Consider the following 23,832-nt stretch of genomic DNA (forward strand, 5'->3'; position numbering starts at 1 on the left):
AATCACAGTGGTTTTGAGGTCTGGGGTTCCAGTGAAAAGCCTACATTTATATCCCAAGGTTCACTGAATCCACTTAAGCTCTGCACCTCTGGGAATATGTCTTAAAAACAGGACATTTTCTGAAGCGTACAACTATCGCATTTCCTTTGCTACTTTAGAGAAAAGAAACATTAGTTTGCACCCCTTAGCACTTTCCCATCCTCTGTACACTCTCTTTCCCTTGGGAATGGTCAAGCGGACAGTGGCTAAGTGTTCAATATAGTACTGTAATGTATCTGGGCGGCCAGGTCTCTGCTTAAAATCTGGGGTCTTGTGCTGTGGATATTCTTTTCTCCACCCTAAATATGTAAAAATAATCTGCTGTCTTAAAATTGCATGGGATGACTTTTGCTCAGAGCCAGAAGCTGCCAGTCATAAGGGGATTCAGAGCAAGCCAGTCACAGCTACCAGAGGATTTGCAGAGGGAGCTGACAGAATGCGGCCGGCTGCATGGCAACTTTCCCCGGCAGGATCTTCTGTAACCTAATGCTGCCTGTGTGTTAAACCAAGGGGATCTACGAGGTGGGGGAGGGAGATGAGGAAGCCCTGGGGTTGCAAACAGGAGAATTGCCCGAATGACTCATCAGGGACAGAGAGAATGAAACAAGTCATCACTAGAGTCTGTGACTAAGGAGGTCAAAGAATCAGGAAAACTGAAGGAAAAGAGTGTTTGGAGTGCCAAGTGAGGAAGATGACCTGGAAAAATACAGAAAATGGGAAGCACTTGCCTACAGCTGGGTTTGTCTGCTCTCTCTAGCAGGATGCAAAGGTGAGCCTGCTCCATTTGAAGTCCCACTGATAGAATGCAGAATGCACAGCTCTTGGTCACAGCTGTCTTGCACATCACCCCTGGAGCTTGAGTGTGAAGCTGAGAAGTCCAGAGAGCCAGGCAGAGGACTGCCTGGAGCAAACAGGGGCCCAGGCTTTGAAGTGCCTTCTCCTCCTACCAGCACATGACCTTGACCAGATGCCCCAGAGGCCCTGGTACTTAACCCCTTAGGGGTCTTCCCAGGGTTCTGTGGCCAGGCCCCAGTTCTAGGAGGGCAGCCTGGGTAGCTGGTCACCCTGGCCAGTGGAGTATTTCTTACAGGGAATGGTGAGATCAGGCCACCAGAATGTTTTATGGCTTACATGCTATAAAGAAGTAAGGAGGGGGAGTTAGGATTTATACAGACAGGAGCCAAATCTGTTTGGGACCTAGGGGTGGCCCTGCCAAAGTGAGAATGAACAAAGAGTTGAAATGGGCAAGTGGGATGGTAGCCTAGATGAAATCAAAGCCGAGGGCACATAGCTGGAACATCCTACCATACTGTCGTGATTTAAAGCCGGTGAGGTTTAATCTTGGTCACCATGGTGGTTCTCCGCCTCTAACACATTACTCAACAAATGTTTAAACATTTTGGAGTGAATAAATGAACTCTCTTTAACACCACATTCTTAGTTATACACATACTTTATGCATCTGTTTGTTGCACAGGCTCTGAAATGTTTAATGAAGCATTTCCATTCCCTGTCTTCAGAAGTTACATTCACATTTTCATTATTCGTTGTCAAGGGTCTGCTCTATCAGGCACTGGGGACACGGTGAGAACAAAAATAGACGTGGTCCCACACTTCTGGAGCTTACAGGCTATGGAAGGAGACAAATGGGATAATCAAATAATCACAATAACAAGTGTGTAACTACAACTGGAAGAAGTGCAGTAAAGGAACAGGACAGAGTGCTCTGAGAGCATGTAAGTAGAGGTTCTAGAAAAGCTTCCTTGACGAAGTGATAGCGGAACTAAGATACAGAGGAAGAGGAGGTGTTACCTAGGCAACAAGGGAGGGACCGCTCACTCTGGTAGAGGGAGCTGCATGTGCAAAGGCCCTGTGGTGGGACGCTAAAGAGACTGAAAGACCAGTAGAGCTGGAGCCCAGACAGTACAAGATGAGTCTGGACAAAGAGGCAGGAGCAGATTGTGCAGACAGTGGAAAACGGTTGATGGGCTTTAGGCAAGGGGATGACAAAATCAGATTGGCATTTTGAAAAAACCATTCCAGTTGCGTGCCATACGGAAAACATCACAGTGGGGCGAGAGTCAGTGGGGAAATCCGGTGAGGAAGCTGTCATAGCAACCAGGCAACAGGGGATGGAAGATGAGACAAGGGTAGTGGCAATAGAGATGGGGAGAAATGGCAGGCCAGAAAGTCGTGTAAGAGGCAAAATATTCCAGCCTTGGTTTAGAAAGAGGGATTCGGAGAGGAGCTTCCAGGTTTCTGGCTTGTGGAGCTGGTGGTGCCATCCACTCGAGGGAGATGATGCTAGCAGAGGGCCACGCTTGGTGTAGATGTCATGTTCTCAGTTGAGTTGCCTTGAGCACCCAGGTGATGACGTTAGCTGGGTCCCTGGAGCACAGAGAAGTCACAGGTGGTGGGAATTAGATGGTAACAAACCAGAGCTGAGATGGCCAGGGAAAGAGCATGAGAAAAGAAGAGGATCCAGAAGGGAGCCTTGAGCATGTCAGCCTTTAAAGTAGCCAAACACAGGAGGCTAAACTTGCCCAGGACCTTAGAGCATCTTGAGAGGTAGGAGGACCATCAGGTAGATGTGGCGTTTGAAAACCAAGGGAAGACAGGGTAACATGAGATAGTACTAAGTGCTGCCATTCTGAATGCATGGTACCAGCAAGTGCTATAGGAGCTGTCGAGATCATTCCCAAATGGAAAGATCAAGAAAGCCTGCATTTGAACTGTAACTGATCCCCAAAGGATAGGTCTGATTTCAACAGGTGGAAATTAGGGAAAAGGATATATATACCAAGTAGAGGGCAATGCTACAAAAGGTATAAATATAAGGCAGCAGGTTAGGGAAGATCTCTACTCTGGTTTGGTTAAAGTATAGACTATGTGAGCAGAGAAACAGAAGGTAAAGCTAAAAAGGTAGGTTGTGGACAAGCTAAAGAAAATGTTGGCTCTGAGGCTAAAAACTTTTCCTTTCGTTCCATAGAGAGTAGCAAAGTCATTGATGGGTCTTAGGAAGGAGGACAGGCCACTGTCCTCTCATCCTCACCTCCTGGGTTCACTAGACCCACTAGCCAACTGAAAACTCTTTCTGCAGGACGGCACTTTCTTGTCACCCCCTGAGATCTTCCACCTTCCCTCGTTTACTTTGTCACCTCTCACAATTTGGTAAGTCTGCATCAGGCCATCTCATGGGTTGGCTCCAAGACACTTTTTCTTCATTCATATGCACCAATTTCTCTCTCTGAGCCAAAACTGACTCTAACTTGGCTAATAGCACAGCAGCACTATTTCTAGAGAAAGCATGTTTCTAAGTTAAATACCAAAGTTCTTGGAAGCATCCTGGACTGTCCTTCAAAATCTCTACTGACATCTCCATGTCTCCTCTAATTAATCACAATTTTTTTTACTATGGGATCAATATCGAAATCAATTTTGAAAACTAAACTCAATTCCTGTATTGTCTAAAATGACAAATAGGTACATCCTCTAGAATCTTGTCAACTCAGTGAACATTGCTGAGTTCTTATTGTACATAAGAGACCACAGGAGAGGGAAAAATACATAAACAAGAGATGGTCCCTTCTTTCAGGATCTTCCAAACATAGGAGTAAGACAGACACATACATTAGAAACTGAAATACACATGGGAAAGGATTGAAACACCATTTCAAGAAATCTAGCAGTATCCAAAGAGAGAAATAGGCAATAACTTTTAGGAAGTAAGGCATCAAGAGGAAGTTTTTAAGGAGAAAGATGGAAGCAAGCTTCAAGGCTCAAAAGAAGTCAGAGTGGGTAGAGATTGAAATATGGCAGAAATCAGAGGAACGTAGAAGCAACTTCCTTGAGATGCAGATTCATACATTCCTCCCACAAATTCTGATTCAATGTCTACCATGTTTCAGGCACAAGGAATACAGTGCCAGGGACATAACCACCCCCCTGACACAGAACAAGTGTGATGCATGACCCGAAGGGTATGTACGTCGTTCAAGGAGGTCAGGGGAAGCTTCCATGTAGAAACGACTTTTACGCTGAAACCTGAAGAATAAGGAAAAGTTGGCAGGGGAAGAATACTCCAGGCAAAGCTAACAGTGGGAGAAGAACTTACCAGCTGAAAGTGACCAAATTAGAGCCAAATTGTAGAAGACCGTGAGTGCCGCTTGGAGGATTTGGGGTATTTTGCTGGGGATCTTAAGCAGGGTGGGATATGACACCTGTTATCACCTCTCATCTACTAGCCTCAGTAGCCTCCTCAGTCTTCCACCTACCCAAACTCCCCTCCCTGCCACGTGGTTCTCATTCTGCAGCTGGAGTAATCATCAGCCCCGGAAGTTATATCTGATCTTGTCACCCTCCCTCCCTCCCTTTAAAACCTTTCAACCCCCTCCCATTGTTTTTTCCAAATTGAGGTGAGATTCATGTAACATAAAATTAACCCTTTAGTACATTTTAGTTCATTCACATTGTCCTGCAACCAGCACCTCTATCTAGTTGCCAAGCATTTTCGTCACCCCAAGTGAAAACCTGGTACCCGATAAGCAGTCACTCCTTACTCACCCCTCTCCCTAGCCCCTGGGAACCACAGTCTGTTTTCTTTCTCCATGCAATAGGCGTTATAAACCAGCAAGGAAATTATGGAATATCTAAACACTCAAAATATTAAATTTTTATGGATACATGTATATTTAGGTAGGTACAAAAGCAGAAAATTTATGATAGCTGTTGCTTCTAGGGAAGATGGGAGAAAGGATGCCACTGGGGTGGGGCACAAAGGAAATTTTGTTTTTACCTGGGCTGTTTTCTTCAATGGGGTTCAGGACATGCTACCCCCAAATATGGCACTTTGGCCTATGGAATAGTTTCAGCTGAGGGAAATAGAGAATGGCATGTAGAGGAGGGACTTTCTGACTTTCCTCTGAAGCAGGTTATCTGAGAGGTGCCCTTCTTCTACCCGGAGGAAAGGAACCTCCTTATCTCCACGTGAGGGATGCCGAGAGGAATCTGAGCAGACCTCGCTGTTTCTCCAGTTTACTATGCTCAGCTCACATCCTTTTGTCCTCTCGCATTTTCCCTAACTCTCCACTCTTTTTCCAACTGAGCACACAAACACTCAGGTATGACTGCCTCTTTAGGTCTTCATTCCCTTATGAAGGCTCCCATGTCACGTATAACTTATATCAAAAACATTTGTGTGCTTTTCTCTGGTCAGTCTTTGGTTACAAGGGCCCCAGCTGAGAACATAGAAGGGTAAAGGGAAGTGACCTTTTCCCTCCCTTATAGTTTCTGGCAACCACGGAAGGATGGCTGGGACACCTCACTGGCTCTGGAGCCTGTAGATAGGATCCTGGGAAAACTGACCCCAACCAGTGAAAGGTAAGAATGTATTACCAAAGTCGCTTCTCACAGATCTCCATCTGTAGGGCCCAGCTGACAGAGGAAGGTAAAAAACATTTCTTTGTCCCTTCCTTTTCAAATGCAGATTAGCAGGAGAAAAAAATTTGTCAAAATTAATTCTTTGGATTGTGACTCTGGTTAAATTTGGTTTGGGGGACCCAGTGGTTACTGATCTTGCTCTCCTGTTTGTCAGCTCCTGTCTCCTGTTTGTCTCGTTTTGTGTCCCGGGGGCTTGTCTTGATTTTCCTCCTGGAGAAGTGTGAAAATTGTCACTTCTTGCCTCTGCAGGAGGCCAACCACTGGGAGGGTCCCCAAGAATATGACTGCACAGAAATGTGGGCTGCATCCCATCTGCAGCTAATGTCCTACCAGTTGTTCCCAGCGCCCTGGGGGAAACAATGATCTGTTTTTCTTTTTCTTTCTTTCTTTTTCTTCCTTCCTTCCTTCCTTCCTTTCTTTCTCTTTCTTTCTTTCTTTCTTTTTTAATACAATTTTTCTTTTTCTTTACAGATTATTTATTTATTTATTTATTTATTGGCTGCGTTGGGTCTTCGCTGCTGCACATGGGCTTTCTCTACTTGTGGCGAGCGGGGGCTACTCTACATTGTGGTGCACGGGCTTCTCAGTGCGGTGGTTTCTCTTGTTGTGGAGCACGGGCTCTAGGTGTGTCTCCTGAAATGAAGTAAACAAGTGTTTAATAGGACTGACCTATTCCCAGGCCTGAGAGACTGGTTCAGTGGGTTACAGGACAATTCACCAACCTACCAACCCAGTTTCTGGCTGTGAAGCTTCTTGGGGGATTACAAAATCAGAACATGCTATTCCAAAATATGGTTCTCTAGCATACTGCATATTTTAAGTTGAAGGAATCTGAGAAGCAGCATGTACCGGAAGGACTTTCTGACCTTCTCCTGAAGCAGATCATAAAACCCTCACGTGAGAAGTATGCTCCCTATACCGGGAGGATACAAATATCTTTATCTCCAAGATGCAGGGATACTGAGAAGATTCTGAACAAACAGGTCTTCCTTGCTGTTTCCCCAGTTTATTACACTCAGATCACACCCTTTTGATCCTATTGCATTTTTGCATGCTACTCTGCTTTTTATCAAACCAAGCATAAAACCACTCACGGGTAACTGTTCTTTGGGTCTTCATTTCCTTATGAAGCTCCCGTGTCACATAAAACTTACATTAAATAAATTTGCATGTTTTTCTCTTGTTGACTGTTTTGTTATGTCACCAGGACCCCAGCGAGAACTTAGAAGGGTAGAGGAAAAAGATATTTTTTTGCCTCCTCTACACTTTTTTTTCCGTTCAAAATATTTAGGGAAAAAAAGGTTTGAAAGAGATATGACAAAATGCAATATTTGTTTATTCTGGGTGGTGGGTTATTTTATATCTGTGTTATTTTCATATTTTTCTATATTCCTCCTTTTTATTTAAAAGATGTATACACAAGAGTAAAGCAATTATATTCCAATAAAAAAATAAAAGATGTCAAAAAAATAAAATAAAAGATGTATACAAAAAATACAGATGCAAAGTAGATGTAGGTGAGATCACTTACAAGACGTGTAGGTGAGTTTGTGGCAGATTATAGGAAGTTTGGGGGAAATGTAGTTAATATGACAGCAAGGTCACAAGAAAGGATAAAAGAACTTCCTGTCTGCAGTAGGAAGGAGCACAAAGCTTTGAAAAAACAGCATCTGTGGAGGAGTGAGAGCAACGTTCTTTGCTTTTTGCCAGCCATGTCTGGAATCTCTGCAGCCTGACTGGAGGAAACACATGGCCTGGTTGAGCAAGGAATGGAGACAGGCAAAAGGGTAAAGTGAAAAATCACTGAGGTGAGAGTTGAAATGGTCATAATATCCAAGCTACTTGGGGAAGGACAGAAGCCCAGAGAGCTGCTGGTTAGACCAAGAGGGCCCTACAGGCTGGATTCAGGATGAAAAGTGTATTTGAAGTAGAACTACCCTCAATAAAGTGAAGGTGTAAGAGAGGTGACAGAATCAGAGTTGCTGGTAGGAGAGAGGAATTTCAGAGCTTGAAACCCACCAAAAGGGCTTTCTTTAACGGTCAGACTAGGTAGAACAGGTGTTAGCTGTTCAGTGTGGGCCAGATCTTGTAACAGAATTATTGTGATGAAGGAAATCCTCTTAGCAATCGTTTAAATAAGTGCCGGTTCTAAATGCAGACTTTATAACGATCCGAGTAACTTAGAACAAAACAGAGTCCAACCAACCAACCAACCAACCATCGGGAATCTCCAGCTGTGGTGCTCTGTTCCTGGGAGGCGGGTTGTCCCAGAAAAATCCTGCACTTGCAAGGGGCAGAGCAGACAGGGGTTTAGGGCTCTCAAAGAGCCACAGCCTTGCAGGAACTCACTACTGTAGGGTTACTGGAGTCACTAAATTGGATTCCCCCCACCTGCAAGGTGGTGACGGAGCAAGACTCATCGCGCGCTCTTCCCCTTACCACCTAAGGCTCTGGGGGCCCATGGCCTGCAGAGCGAGGCCTGCCCCGTTGCCTAGCAATGGGCTCGCTCTTGCCCCTTTCGCGGGAGTCGCCCGCGGTGACGCGAGATGCGCGCAGAACATGTTGGGGCCACGCGGTGTCTGCCTCCTCCGGGCGGGCTAGTCAGGGAGACCGGGGACAGGTCCTCCCGGCCCGGACTGGAGCACGTTGGGGCCTGCAGGCCGCAGCCGCCTGGGCTGGCCTGTTGCGGGGGCCGTGGCCCGGCCATCACCTGGAGGTGCACAGTTGGGTAAGCGCCTTCCACACCCTCAGGGCGCCTAGGTCCCGGGCATCTCCCAGGCTCCCCTCTGAGCTGGTCACCGGCGGCTCCGGACTCCGCTGCTGTGGTGGACGCGGGGCGGGGCGGCGGGTGCACATCGAGGTTATGACGCAGTGCGGCGCGGGCTACGTGTATAGCGTTTGTTGCTTGGTGATCTCTCCAGCCGCTCGTTCTTGGTCTTCGTCACTTGTTCCTGTGCCCCTGCCCTCATGGGTACCGCGGTGCTGCTTCTGGAAGACAGTCTTCTGTGTCTGATGCTCCTTCCCTGATTTCTGCTCCTCGGCTCAGCGGCATGTTTCTGTTTAGGGTTCTGTTCCTGGCCCTCTTTTAACAGATGCTGGCCTGCTACACCGTCTCCTCAGTTACCAGGGTGGTTTAGACGGTTCTTTAAATGCTCTCAGCTAACAGGACTTTTAAGTTTTAGGACTGCATGTTATCTGTTTGTAGGGCAGCTTTGTGTGCCTTTTTTCATACCTCAGCCTCTTTCTAAATCTGAAGTTATAGTGTTCGCTTTCTCTGCCGTTGTCCCACCGCACAGTGTGTTCACTAAACTCGCCACAGTCGCTAACGCATGAAACGGTCAGATTTGACTTAATCGCCCTCGTGGCCCCGTCGTTCTGTGAGGTGCCAGGTCCTATACAGCTGTCTCCATCGTTCTGTTCTTTGCATTCTTACTGCTCTCCCACAGGGCCCCCCTCTCCCCGGGCTCTGTTTGGTTTCTTCATTTAGTTTTCTTTCTGCTCCTCAGGCTGGATAATTTCAAAGGACCTGTCTTCAAGTTGGTTTTTTCTTTCACTTCTCAAATCAGCTGTTAAACCCCTCTAGTGAATTTTTCATTTCAGTCAATGTACTTTTCAGTCCAGAATTTCTAGTTGCTTTCTTTCTATAATTCTGTTGATATTCTCATTTTGTTCATCCATCATTTTCCTGATTTCTTTTAGTTCTCTGTCCATGGTTTCCTGAGCTCATTGAGCGTGTGTAAGATGGTTGATTTAGGAACTTACCTGGCGGTCTGGTGGTTAAGACTCACGCTTCTATTGCAGGGGGCATGGGTTCCATCCCTGATTGGGGAAATAAATAAATGCTACTACTCTTTAAAAATGAAAACTAAAAAAACAAAAAACAAAAAACAAAACTTAGGTAAAAGATGGTTGATTTAAAGTTTTGTTTAATCCATTGGGTTTCCTTAGGGATGGTTTCTGTCAGATTGTTTTTTTCTTGTGAATGGTACATACTTTCCTGCTTTTTTGTTTTAAAATTTTTTGTTGAGAACTGTACATTCTAAGTGTTATAATGTGGTAACTCTCAAAATGTGATTCTTACTCATCAGCGATTGCTAGTTTTTGCTTGTTGAGGGCTGGAGCTGTCAGTTTTACAAACTATTTTTACAAAGTATATATTCCTTGTTTATCTGTGACCACTGAAGTTTTTGTTCCATTTTCTCTGCAGTCAGTCAGTGATCTGACATAGATTTCCTTAAATGTTTGACTCTAAACAGGGAGATAGGGGAAGAGTATTCTGTCTCTAAATCTAATAGATTCCGCCCCAGGAAAGCCAAGGCTGCCAGTAGGGTTAAATCTAAGGATCATCTGTGCTGATCCTCAGGGATCCATCAGACTGATCAAACTGTGTAATCTCAAACTTTTGGAGGATAGTGTTTCCACCGTCTACTCTGGCATGAGCCAGCTTCCTCAGGAAGGCAGGCTGCTTCCACACAGCTGGAGCATGTCTGAGGAGTGAGGGATGTTGACTGGTTTGCACATGCTGCTCACTTGTGAAAGATCAGCAACCTTTCCCTTCATTGTTATAAGGACTCCTCTGATTGTTAAAAGTTTCTGGTCATGTTCAAATAATTGATTTAAATCATTCTTTGTAGCTCAATGATTGCTTTGGTAAAGGGACAGACCACTAGTTCCTAGTCTGCCATTTTGTGTGGTATCATTCTTAGTCATATTTTTCAAAAAATATATTCTGATAGTTTTCTTAATTGGTGTTTAGATCATTTACATTTAATATAATTTTTGATTGGTTAGGATTTAGTCTGTCATTTTGATTATTTTCTATGTATTCCCTCTTTTTTGTGTGCCCTCTTTTCCCTTTTCTTGCCTTCTTATGGAATACTTGAACATTTTTTAGTATGTCATTGTAATATAGCTCTAGTTTTTTTAAGTATAGCTCTCTTTGTATAGGTTTTCAGTGGTTGCTGTTGAGATTATATTATACATACTTATGATAGGTTACTCGTATCAACCTTTCACCAGTTCCTGTGGAATGTAGAAACTTTACCACCTTTAGGTCCCTTTGCTTTTCTTTATGACATTGTTGTCTTAAATTTTATCTCTATACACATTGAGAACCACATGAGACAATGTTATAATTTTGCTTTCATCCTTTAAACATAACTTTAAAAATTCAAGAGCTTGTATATGCATAGATAATTTACCCTAAAAATTGCTTTTTCTTCATTCCGGATGTTTCAAGCTTCTGCTTTTTTCATTTAGAGAACTTTTCCTTATCACTTCTTTTAGAGCAGGTCTGATAGTGGCAAATGACTTCATTTCCTTCATCTCTTCATGTCTTTATTTCACCTTCATTCCTGAAAGACTCTTTCACTGGATATGGAATTATGGGTTGTCATTCTTTTCTTTCAGCACTTTAGAAATGTTTTGCCACTGCCTTCTCTCCTCCATGGTTTCCGATGAGAAATCTGTAGTTTTTCAAATTGTTTTTTCTCTGTAGGTAATACTTTGTTTCTCTGCAACTGCTTTCATGATTTTTTTAATTTTTAACTTCCAGACATTTGATTATGATGTATCTGGGTGCTGATTTATTTGAGTTTATTCTTTTAGGGTTTGCTCAGATTTTTGAATTCATAGATTTATGTCTTTTGCTAAATTGGGGAAGTTTTCTGCCATTATTTCTTCAAATACTTTTTTTAATTAATTAATTTTATTTTTGGCTGTGTTGGGTCTTCGTTGCGTCTTTGTTGCTGCACACGGGCTTTCTCTAGCTGTGGTGAGCGGGGGCTACTCTTCGTTGTGGTGCTCGGGCTTCTCATTGTGGTGGCTTCTCTTGTTGCAGAGCACAGGTTCTAGGCACACAGGCTTCAGTAGTTGCAGCACTCGGGCTCAGTAGTTGTGGTGCACGGGCTTAGCTGCTCTGTGGCATGTGGGATCTTCCTGGACCAGGGCTCGAACCCATGTCATCTTCATTGGCAGGCAGATTGTTAACAACTGCACCACCAGGGAAGTCCCTCTTCAAATATTTTTTGTGCACTGCACTCTTTTTCCTCTCCTGGGACTCAAGTAACATAAGTATTAGATCTTTTGTTATTGTCTTATAGGTACTTATTCATTTTTTTTTTCTGTTTTGTCTCTTTTGTTCAGATTGGATCGTTTCTACTGATACATCTTTAGGTTCACTGATTCTTTACTCTGTTAAATCTCCATTTTGCTATTGAATCCATCCAGTGAATTTTTTACTTATTGTAATTTTTAGTTCTGAAATTTCCATCTGGGTCTTTAGATATTTTTCTTTGAGACTTTCTATTTTTCAATATGTTTCAAGAGTGTTCATAATTATTTCTTGGAATATTTTTATGACAGCTGCTCTAAAATCCTTGTTTAATAATTCCAATATCTTTGGCAACTTGCATTTGGCATCTGTTCATTGTCTTTTCTCATTTGAGTTGTTTTTCTTCGTGCTTAGTATGAGGAGTAATTTTTTATTTTATCATGGACTTTTTTTTTTTTTGGCTGCACCACATGGCTTGTGGGATTTTAGTTCCCAACCAGGGATTGAATCAGGCCCTTGTCAGTAAGAGCACGGAGTCCTAACCACTGGACCACTAGGGAATTCCTAATCATGGACATTTTGAATATTATGTTATGAGGCTCTAGTTTTTATGTAAATCTCCTATTTTAGCAGGAAGTCAATATCAATATGTTTATATTCAGAGTGCACATTCTGGTTCAATTTCTGGGCTCTGATTTGAAGATCAACTTCGTTTTCACAGCCTTTGCAGAGCTGTTCTTTCCTGTCCCACTTGTGTGCTACCCAGAGGCCAATTTGAAACCTCAGAGTATTCCACATTGTAGTTCAATTCCCAGAGCTTTTGCTGTGTTGATACTGGTTGGTTTCACACATGCACTACTTGGGAAGGCATGACCGGTACTTCATACATATTTAAAGAATCCATTTTTCTAGCTCCCCACCTTCTGTTTGAAAGAGGATGAGGTGCCACCTTTTACTATTATTTAATTAGTGCAGGTTGTGGATAGTCAACAAGGCTCCTTCTCCCAAATTCTAGTACCTGGTGGGGAGGGGATAGATGCCACCTCTGCTTTGTTGATACAAGGTGGGCACGGTCAACAGGGCTTTGTCCCACAGTCTCTGCAGTACCTGGTGGGGAGGGAGAAAGGTATGGGGTTTTTTTTTGTGGTGTTTGCCTGGAGTAGGGGAACTGTAATCAAAAGGGTACCATCCTGCAGAGCTGCCCTCCTGTCATTTGCTGGAGAGCATGGGCTTTTCCTAGGGCTTGGTTTTTATTTTTGTTTTGTTTTGGGAGGGGCTTGTTGGCATTTTCTAGTTGTAGACTGCTCTAACACCCAAGCCAAAATATATAGGAGGCAAAAGAAACAAACAGACCACCCAGGGAACTCACCACTGAGTCGTCCCTTGAGTCCTCAGCCAGTTTGCCTTCTTTTCTCCACCTTTCAAGAGACTTTTTGATGGTTGTATCATGTATTTTGAACAGGAATTTTGGTTGTAATTAGCAAGAGGAAAATGATGGAATGTGCACAACATAAGCAATTTAAAATTGTTTTCTTGATAAATTTTAGAGAGTAACTTCTCATTTTAGTAACAGTACATTTGTTCCTGTGTGATGAAAAATCCCTACCTGTTTTGTGTATTATGTCTCATGGTCCCATACTGCAGCAGTCAATAAAAACCTAACTCCAGTATACAACCCAGACCATCTTCCTAAAGAACTCTACTCTTCAGCCGCTTTGCCTTTGTACTCTGGCTCATGAGACCTCTCCAGATCTTCTTCCTCATCTCATCTGTCCATTTGGACCCTCTTCTCCAGGTGGCCAGCCACAGCCTTTCAACCCTCACTGAACTTGCAATAGGACTGTTGCAACTAATACTTGTCAGACCCTTAGAGCAGCAGCGAGCACAGAATAAGCAATCCTTGCATCACAGTAGTGGTTGTTATACCCTCAACTTTGGCATAGCCTCAGCTTTAAGAAACCCAAACTGTCGTCTCCCACCTTCAGTTTGAAGATGAAATTCACTCATGCAAACATTATTGAATGCTATTGATACATGTCAAGTATCAAAAAATGAACAAATAAGACACAATCCCTGTCTTCAAAGAGCGCGGAGACTAGAGTGGGAAGTAATATATATGTGAATGAGCATCATTAAGTAAATAAGGGAGGGAGTGACCATGTGTTTGGGGCTGGAAGGATTCACAGAGGTGGTAACACTTAGGCTGGATCTTAGAAGGTAAGTAGCTTTTCCCTGGGTGAGTAAAGGCATTTCACGCAGAAGCAGAAGGAGGAAAATTTCCAAAGCTTGAATCAGTGTGGCAGGTAGTTTGGAACCCACATAATCTGTCATATGTCTGCAGTTGGATTGAAATTGTATGTTTAGAGAAGCACACAAGCCAGACTCTAACCTGATTTTCAAGATCCTTCATGATCTAGTCCCTACTTAACTTTCTAGCTTTTTTTTTTCCAGCTGAAGTATAGTTGATTTACAATGTTGTGTTAGTTTCAGGTGTACAGCAAAGTGATTCGGTTATATACATATAATATTTTTTCAGATCCTATTTCAGATAGTTCCCTGTGCTATACAGTAGGTCCTTGTTGGTTATCTATTTCATATACGTCTAGCTTTTTCTCTTGCCATTTGCATACAGGTATTTATAATCTTCTCTGATATAATGTATTAATACCTGCACAGTGATACATAGTATTCATTCTTTTTTTTAAAGATTTATTTTATTATTTATTTATTTTATTTTTGGCTGCATAGGGTCTTCATTGCTGCGCTCGGGTTTTGTCTAGTTGCGGAGAGTGGGGGCTACTCTTAGTTGTAGTGCGTTGGCTTCTCATTGCAGTGGCTTCTCTTGTTGTGGAGCACGGGCTCTAGGTGCGTGGGCTTCAGTAGTTGTGGCACGTGGGCCCTAGAGTCCAGGCTCAGTAGTTGTGGCGCATGGGCTTAGTTGCTCTGCGGCATGTGGGATCTTCCTGGACCAGGGCTTGAACCTGTGTCCCCTGCATTGGCAGGCGGATTCTTAACCACTGCACCACCAGGGAAGCCCCACACAGTATTCATTCTTTACAAACCTCTTGTATCTGACTTTTGAGCCAAGACCAGCCACTGGAAACACATTCAATCCAAAGTATAAAATGAGAGAAAAAAAACATTCAGTCATTGATCTGAATTGAGGTTGAGGGGAAACAGTACAGGGCAGCAGAGTGTAGACTTGCTGAATCTCCCCACCTCCAGCGTGTTGTTGACCCACCCTGTGCAGTCTCTTTTTATCCACAGCTTCCTTGGGCATAGCTATTTCTCCAGACTTTCTTTACTTTATCTGGATGAGGCTTGGGCTGATTTTTATTTTCCATGATGGGGCCGCTGGGGTAGGATAGCTGCTAAGCCATGCAGCTTTTCCCCACTTTCACCAGTTTGGGAACAGCCATTGCCAGCTCTATCCTCTCCAGTCTCTCTTTTCCTGAGACACTGCTGACTGCTGGCTGCTCCTCTTCTCAGGGGCCCAGCATGGAGGGCATGAGCCAGGGCATATTGTATCTCCCCTCCATATCCTCCCCTGCAGCACTTTTCCCTTGCCTTCCGTGCTCTCATCACCCCAAAATGCAGCATTCAAACACACCAGCCTCTCTTTGGACTGCAGCCTTTACACCTGTTGCTTCTTCTACCTAAAGCTCTTTCCAGGGCTCCTCTTAGCACTTCACCCCCTCAACCAAAGACAAGACTTCCTCACAGAGGCCTTTGCTGACTGACCCCATAGGCTAAGAAATACCACCATCCTGTGCAATCATGACAGCCTGTGGCAGACTGAATTTTCTGAAGATGGCCAAAGTAATATTTCCCATCACACGTGCTCATCTTACAAAACAACCTTAAAGCTTCTTCCATCGAGTGGTGGCAGATACATCTCTTCCCCCTTGAGCCTATGCAGATCTTTTTGATTGCCTTGACCAAGTAAATGAGGACAGAAGTGACTCTGTGGTACTTCCCAAGCTAGGTCATCAAAATGCTGTGCACTTCCACTCTTCCTCTCTCTGGGAATGCTGGCTCTTAGAACTAAGCTGCTGTACTCTGAGGAAGCCCAAACTAACCCACGTGGAGAGACAGCATGGAGAAGAAATGTGTACGTGTTCCGGCCCCTCATTCAGCAGACGTCCCAGCTGATAGCCATTAGCTATGTGAGTGAAGAGGCCTCTAAGTGATTCCAACCCCCTACCATCAATCACTTCTAGCCTTTGAGTCTCCCTAGTGAGTTCTCAGATATTGCAGAGCAGAACAAGCCAGTCCATCAGAATCAAAGAATCTCTGAGGATAATAAAATGATTGTTTTATGCTACTGCATTCTTTATTGGTTTCTTATGTTATTAGTATCTGAAACAGTCTTTACTGCTTTGGTACTTCAGTGCTTTTCTAACTATTTGTTTAATGTCTGACTTCCCTGTTAAACAGCATCCTCCTTGAGGGCTGGCATTATGTCTGTAGTCCTCACTACTGTACCCTGTGTAGTGCAAAGTAGGTAGTGGGTGCACAATAAATAGTGAACTAATGACTAGAAGGTATGTGTTTCTTCTCTTAATATGGTAGACAGCAGGCACGTGTTTCTGCTCCCAGGATTGCTTCTGGCCTGTGGTTCTGTGCTTACCAGGTTGATCCATCCCTCCCCAGGAATCTCCTCCCTCTCCCCACTGGTAACCACTAGTTTGTTCTCTATATCTGTGAGTCTGTTTCTGTTTTTTTCAGGTATTTTCTGAGCATGCATCTTGCCCTGGGCATTCACGGGGCCTTCTAAATTCTCTCTTATACATAGATGATTATAAATGCCCTGATTACCCAAAGAAACTCTCCACAGCTTTTCCTTCCAGGCTTTAGGCAGTCTGCATTGTCTGTTGGGGGTTGCCATAACAAAATACCACAGACTGAGTGGCTTATACAGCAAATTTATTTTCTCACAGTTCTGGATGATGGAAATCCAAGATCAAAGTGTTGGTAGAGCTGGTTTCTCATGAGTCCTCTCTTCCTGGTTTACAGATGACCACCTTGCTGTATACTCACATGGCCTTTTCTCCATACACACGCATCCATGGTGTCTCTACCTCTTCTTATAAGGTCGCTAGTCATATTGGGTTAGGGCCCTATTCATATGACCTCATTTAACCTTAATTACATCTGTAAAGGCCCTGTCTCCAGATACAATTACTTTGGGGATTGGGATTCAATATTTACATTTGGGGGGAACACAATTCAGTCCATAGCAGCAGTCCGTTGTGTGCCTCAACTGTAATCTTTTGCCCCAGGCATCTGTGGCTTGCCTACCTTAAGATATTTTCAAGTAATGCCCACTGCTTTTCTGGCCTGAATTCATTCAGCAAAACAGAGAAGAGTGCCTGCATTGTTCCTTCAGGTAGCTCCCATACAGGTTAGAGCAGAAATACAATGATAATTTGTAAATATGGTATGTTTTGCTCCCTATGGAACCAGGGATCAGGTTCCTGCACTGGGAATGCAGGTTTCTGTCTTCAAGATTGCTACCAAGCCTGGGAGTGGGTGGGAGAAAAGCAAGTAAAAATGCCACAGAGCTTTCCATCACTTTTTAATTGCTATTTTCTTGATTTAGCATTTGTTTGGTTTTTGTAAACTTTTGATTGTTTTCCAGAGCTCTGATAAAGTTGGTGCTAACAGTTACTGCTTTGTTTTTTGATGTTTCTATTGGCAGGTGGGAGTTTGAAGCTGCCTACTGTGCTATTTTGCTTATGTCACTCAATTATGTTTTTAAAATATTTAATAATAGAAAAAGTCATAAATATTTACCTATGTAGTTACCATTTCCAGTGCTCTTCATTCCTTCGTGTAGATTGAGATTTCCATATGGGATCATTTTCCTTCTGCCTGAAGGACATTCTTTAATATTTCTTGTAGTTAGTCTGGTGGTGATGAATTCTTTTAGCTTTTGTATGTCTGAAGACACCTTATTAAAATATATTTTTTGCTGGGATATAATTCTAGATTTACAGGTTTTTTTCTTTCAGTATTTTAAAGTTGTTACTCTACTGTCTTCTCACTTGCATTGTTTCCAACAAGAAATTTGGTATCAGCTTTATCTTTGTCCCTCTGTAAGTAACATTCTTTTTTCTTTAGAATTTTACCTGTATTGCTGGTTTTGACAATTTGGCTTTGACATGGCTTGTTATAGTTTTCTTTATATTTCTTGTACTTGGAATTGAGCTTCAGAATTGTATGTTTATATTTTTCATTATGTTTGGAAAGTTTTGGGGCATTATTTCTTCTTACATTTTTCCATATCGCTACTTAACTTTTTGAACGCATGGAATACAGTTAAAATAACTTTTAACATCATTCTCTGTGAATTTTAACATCTGTGTCAGTTCTGGGTGTTTTGATTATTCTCCTCCTGATGGGTCATGTTTTCTTGCTTGTTTGTATGCCTGTTAATCTTTGTTTGGATGTCAGACATTGTGAAGTTTACCTTGTGGAGTTCTGGTCATTTTTTATTCCTGTATGTTTTCTTGAACTTTGTTTTGGGATGAATTAAGATCCTTGGAAAAAGTTTGATCCTTTCAGGCTTTGCTTTTTGATCCAGGCAGGTCCAGAGCAGTGCTCAATCTAAGGCTGGTTATTTCCTCTTACTGAGGAAATGCCTGCCTAAGTACTCTACCCAATGTCCTGTGAATTATGAGTTTTCCCAGTCTGGCCAGGGGGAACAGACACTTTTCCTGGCCCTTTGTTAGTGCCAGATCCTGTTTCTTGTAATGCTTTTGGGTGGCTTTTTCTGTGGCTTTGGATAGTTTCCTCATAAACATGTACTAATGAGTACTGTGCTGAATACTCAAGGAGAAACCTCTGTAGATCTCTGGAATCTTATTATGCAGTTCTCTCCTCTCTGGTATTCTGTCTTTTAAACTTTACTGCTTTCGTAAAGTGCTACTGCCCAGAAACTCCAGACAGTAAGCTGTGATGATTGTAGGGCTCACTTCATTTGTTTCTCAGCTCTTGGTGATCTCTGTCCAATGTGTAGTGTCCTAAAAACCATTGTTGCATGAACTTTGTCTAGTTTTTGTTGTTGTTTTAGGTTATAGGGTAAATCTGTGTTCCCTATTCCATCATGGTCAGAAGTAGAAGTCTCTTTCCACAGATTTTGATACATTATATTTTATTTCAGTTCAAAATATTTTCTAATGTTCCTTGAGACTTGTTCTTTGAGGCATAGATTATTTAGAATTGTGTTGTTTAATTATCAAGTGTTTGGAGATTCCGCTTTTAGGTTTCTGTTAATGATTTCTAGTGTAATTCTGTTATGATCAGAGAACATACTTTGATATCAATCTTTTTTTTTTTTTTTTTGGATGCGTTGGGTCTTCATTGCTGTGTGCGGGCTTTCTCTAGTTGTGGCCAGCAGGGACTGCTCTTCATTGTGGTGTGCAAGCTTCTCAATGCGGTGGCTTCTCTTCATTGTGGAGCACAGACTCTAGGCACGCAGGCTTCAGTAGTTGCAGCACACAGGCTCAGTAGTTGTGGCACATGGGCTTAGTTGTTCCAAGGCACGTGGAATCTTCCTAGACCAGGGACAGAACCTGTGTCCCCTGCATTGGCAGGCGGATTCTTAACCACTTCACCACCAGGGAAGTCCCTATATCAATCCTTTCATGTTTAGTGAGAATAGAATACTATTGAACATCTTTACTTTTCACTTTTCTATTTTACCACATTCCTTCTCACCTCATACCTGACACTGGAAGTGTCCCACTTTCTGCTTCCCATATCATAAATGTAACAACCTTACAGTAGTTTAAGTCCATTTATTCTCTCCACAATCCAGCTTTTGGTGATGGTTATTACATCTCCTAGATTTGTTGTACTAATCTCACAACATGTCTATTACTTTTATTTGAAACAATCAATTCTTAAATTAAATCATGAGAAAACATAGTTTTTCATATTTACTCATTTCTTACCATGATGGTCTTTATTCCTTCCTGTAGTTACAGATTTCTATCTGGTCTCAGTTCCCTTTGGTCTAAAGGGCAACCTTTAATATTTCTTATATTTTTATTTGTAAGGAAGTATCTTTATTTCACCCTCATTTTTGAAGGATTTTTGTGCTGAACATAGAATTCTGGAATGACAAGGTTCCCCCGCCCCAGCATTTAAAAGAAACCATTTGTCTTCTAGCCTACCTTGTATCTGATGGGAAGCATCAGTTACTCTTTTATTTGTATGTAGTTTGTTCAGCTTTATGGATCTTTAAGTTGTTATTTTTCACATTTGGGAAATTTGAATGTTATTTTAAAATTCTGCCCCAACCTCACATTTTCTTTTGAGAGTCCAGCTACACATATGATAGACTACTTGATATTGCTTCAGAGGCCCCAGAGGGTCTGTTCATTATGAGACAATTTCTACTGACTTGTCTTTAAGTTCACTGACTTTTGTTGTTTCTGATCTGTTAAGCCTATCCAATGAACTTTTTCAATTATTTTTTGTTTTATCATTTGTTTGTTTCTTCCTTAGAATTTATTTCTTTGTAGATTCTTTATCTGTTTGCTCATTAAGACGTCTTCCTTTAATTCTTTGGACATATTTATAATATTTCCCTTAAAATCTTGGTTGGCTAAATCTAACGTTTAGATCATCTTGGGTTCATTTCTATATACTGCTTTTTTTTTATTGATTATGGATCAAGTTTTCTTGTTTCTTTGCATGTCTGAGTGACTTGTTATCAAATATTGTGCATTGTGAACAATACTCGAGTCTGTTCTTTCTCCATGAAGTATATAGATTCTTGTTTTAGCAGGCAATGTAATTACTAGCCAATGATCTTACACTTGTTCAGGCTTCGTTTTATTTTGTTTTCACAGATCAGTGGCGAGCCTAAAGTGTTTCCCATGCCTACTAACTTGGTGAGACTCAATCTTCAAACTCTTTTCCTATGGATCTTGTCACGGTTGACTTAAACTTTACTAGGACAGACCTAGAGTAGGTCTAGACTATTGTCTGTACCCCAAATTGTAACCTTTCTACTGTTTCAACTGGATGCCAAGGGTGTTAAAGATACATTTATAAGATCCCTGCACTTTGGGAGGGCCACAACTCCCTTGGCAGTGCTCACATCCAAGGACTGCTCTAACTCTGGTACCTCTGTTCTAATCTTAGCCCCATATACCAGAAAGCCCCATGTACCTGCTTTCTGGTAAACCTCAGGTGTGTCACTCTGCATATATAGCCTGGCTGTATTATTTAGGGTTCTCCAGAAAAACAGAGCCAGTAGGATAGAGATACACACTCATATTTATTGATGATGATGATAAGTGAGGGATTGGTTTCTGTAGTTATGAAAGTTGAAAAGTCCCAAGATTTGTAGTCAGCAAGCTGGAGACCCAGGAGAGCTGATGGTGTAGTTCCAGTCCAAGAAGCAGAAGAGCCGATAGTTTGAGTTCTAGTCCAAGTCCAAGTCTGAAAGCAGGAAAAGACCGATGTCCTAGCTCAAAGACAGCAGAGAGAGAGAATTCCTACTCATCCCTTTTGTTCTATTCAGGCCTTCAGTGGATTGGTTGAGGCCCACCCACTGTGGAAAGAGCAATCTTCTTTACTTAGTCTACCAATTCAAGTGTTAATCTCATCCAGAAACAATCTTGATAGTAGTTGCCTCATAGATTTTTGTCCATTTGTATAGTTGTTTATGGTAGGAGGACTAGTCTGATATCACTTAATCATGGCTGGATAGGTTAATTTTCAGCTGCTTTTACAGTATTTTATTATATGAATTATACCACTATTCATCCATTCTTGTGTTGGTAGACATTAGGCATTTAGATGTATTCAAATTGTCAGTTATGCAAATGATGCTGCAATCACTGTCTTTGTACCCAGAAATGGAATTGCAGGGTTATGAGATACATTATTTCTCCAACTTTATGTGATATTGTCAAACTTGTCTCCAAATTATATTGTTTTACATATCTATATACAGCACATGAATTCCGTTTGTTCCACATCCTTGCCAGAACTTGATCTTGTTGAGCTATTACCTTTTCTGCTTGTGCAAATGAATGCAAAATGTTATCTTGTTATATCAATAAACCTTTCCTAGATTACTGGTGAGGTTAAAAATATGTGTATGCATATATATATGTATACACACATACTATACATGTACATATGTATGTATTTATTATTGGCTATTTGGATTTCCTATTCAATAAATTGCATTTGATATTACTGTCCTTCTTAACAATTGGGTCAGTTTTTTGTTACTGATTCTTAGGAGTTCCTAATAAATTCTAGTTACTAATCCTTTTTTGGTTAGATGAGTTAGAACCGTGTTTTCCCAGTTTTGGCTTGCGTTTTAGCAGTCTGTGTGGTCTTTTTCCCATACAGAAGTGTTAAATTTTAATGTAGTCATATTCATCTATATTTTACTAAATGATTTGTGCTTTTTGTGTGTCCATTTCTTTGACCTCTAAACACTGGGGTGCCCCATGGCTCAGGCCTTGGACCTCTTTATCTATATTAGTTCCCAAGAAATCTTATTTAGTCTTGTGGCATCTGTACACTGATGACTTTTGCATCTCACTCCTCTCTTGAATACCAGTAATATATGATCATTTAAAGGACCCTTGCTGAGCTAGATACTATCTTTCTTCCTCCCTTATTATTGAAGTTGCTTGAATGGGAAGTCTGCAGCTGCTGCCTCCATTTCCTCATCTTCTATTCACTGTTTAACCCACTGCAGCTTGGCTTCTGTCACACTATTCTACTGATACCAGTACTGTTGAGATTTTTTTTCTTTTTTCTTTTTTTTGGCTGCACTGTGTGACTTGCGGGGATCTTAATTCCTGGATCAGGGATTGAACCTGGCCCACAGCAGTGAAAGTGCCAAATCCTAACCACTGGACCACCAGGGAATTCCCGAGATTTTTTCTTAAGTAACACAGCCCACACCCTTTCCTTTTCGAATGAAGTTTTATATGGAATCACTGTATATTAAACAGATAGAAGCAGAATTGCCCTGGCCATGGGCTGAGAAAGAGAAGAACTGCTTGCTCTTCTCATCTCTCCAAGTTGCTCCAGAGGCATCTTTACTGAGCCTTTCCTATCTTTCCAACCTCCCTATTCCCCCAAACATCCTAATCTCCAGTCATACTGAACTATTTGCAGACTCTTGTATCATACTCCTTTCTATCTCTGTGCTTCTGTAAAATGCTTCTTCATCTGCCTTGAACCTGCTTTAAGCCAGTTCTCTCAGCTCAAGTAGCACCTCCCAGCCCATCTTTCCCTTTATCATTCCTTCCCTTTTTGTGCCTCTGTCATCACAGTTACCACAATGAATTGTAACTGTCTATTTACACATCTTTCTTCCCTACTAAACTGAGCGCTTCTAGAGATCAGAGACCCTGTGTTTTCCCCCATTAATCTCTTTAATGCGTATCAGTAACAGAATGAAGAAATCAATGAATGAATGGCCGAGGAAGCTGAGCTAGCCCAAAGCCTGAATTGGCAGACCACCAAGTTGGTTTTAAACAGTTTTATTAAGATATAATTCAAATACCATACAATTCACAGGGTTGTGCAACAATCACCATAATCTAATTATTAAACATTTTTGTCCCCTGCAAAAGGAAACTCTACCCTTTAGCAGTCACTGTCTACCCCCCGTCCCCCAACACACTCCCCAGCCCTAGACAAACACTAATCTACTTTCTCACGTCAGCAAACCTAACACAGGTAAATTGATCACAAATCCTAAAAATCTACCCGATTTTGGAGCATGATGTGAAATTTGGTAGATAACTGCACGCCTTTATCAATGTGTACTGCAGAAATGCAAACCTATATTACAGCTTCAGGTCTGATCTGCAGTTATTTGACAATTAGACCGATCAGGAATTTATTAGTACTAGATCCACATTTAACGAGGGTGGTTAGTTTGGGTTGGTCTTGCCTTTTTTTGTTCCTGTTGAAGTCAGCTCCCTTTAGTAGTTTATACTTTGGCAGAAAATAGAGTAACTGAAAAAACTCCGCAACCTCAGGTAGCAGTTGTGAAAAGTGCCTGATAACAATCTCTTCTAGGGTGGTTAGCCCCCTAGAAAATAAGCATTACGTGAGCAGTCGCTTTCCGGAGCTTTTATTTTTAACGCGATTCTTCCAACAGGCTCACCTTTGGATGGGTGCTGTGCGGGTGGATACGCGGGAAGCCTCAAGAATCACAACTCAGCGTTTCGCGAGGCGGTGTTTTGTGAAACGGGTCGGGTCTAGCGCCTTGCCGGGCAGCGGCGTTTTCCCTCGCGGTCGCGCGTCCG

General features: G+C 42.1%; 1 long non-coding RNA gene across 1 annotated transcript; it reads right to left on the minus strand.

The window, feature by feature from the left end:
* Positions 1–964: 964 nt before the first annotated feature.
* On the minus strand, positions 965–23,828 carry LOC130829481 (uncharacterized). Its single transcript, XR_009047537.1, has 3 exons — positions 23,691–23,828; positions 5,434–6,111; positions 965–2,427 (listed from the first exon to the last, which is right to left on the minus strand). It is a non-coding gene; the product is annotated as an uncharacterized LOC130829481 (long non-coding RNA).
* Positions 23,829–23,832: the final 4 nt, after the last annotated feature.

Source organism: Hippopotamus amphibius, chromosome 9, assembly GCF_030028045.1.
Source record: "Hippopotamus amphibius kiboko isolate mHipAmp2 chromosome 9, mHipAmp2.hap2, whole genome shotgun sequence".
Taxonomy (NCBI): Eukaryota; Metazoa; Chordata; class Mammalia; order Artiodactyla; family Hippopotamidae; genus Hippopotamus; species Hippopotamus amphibius.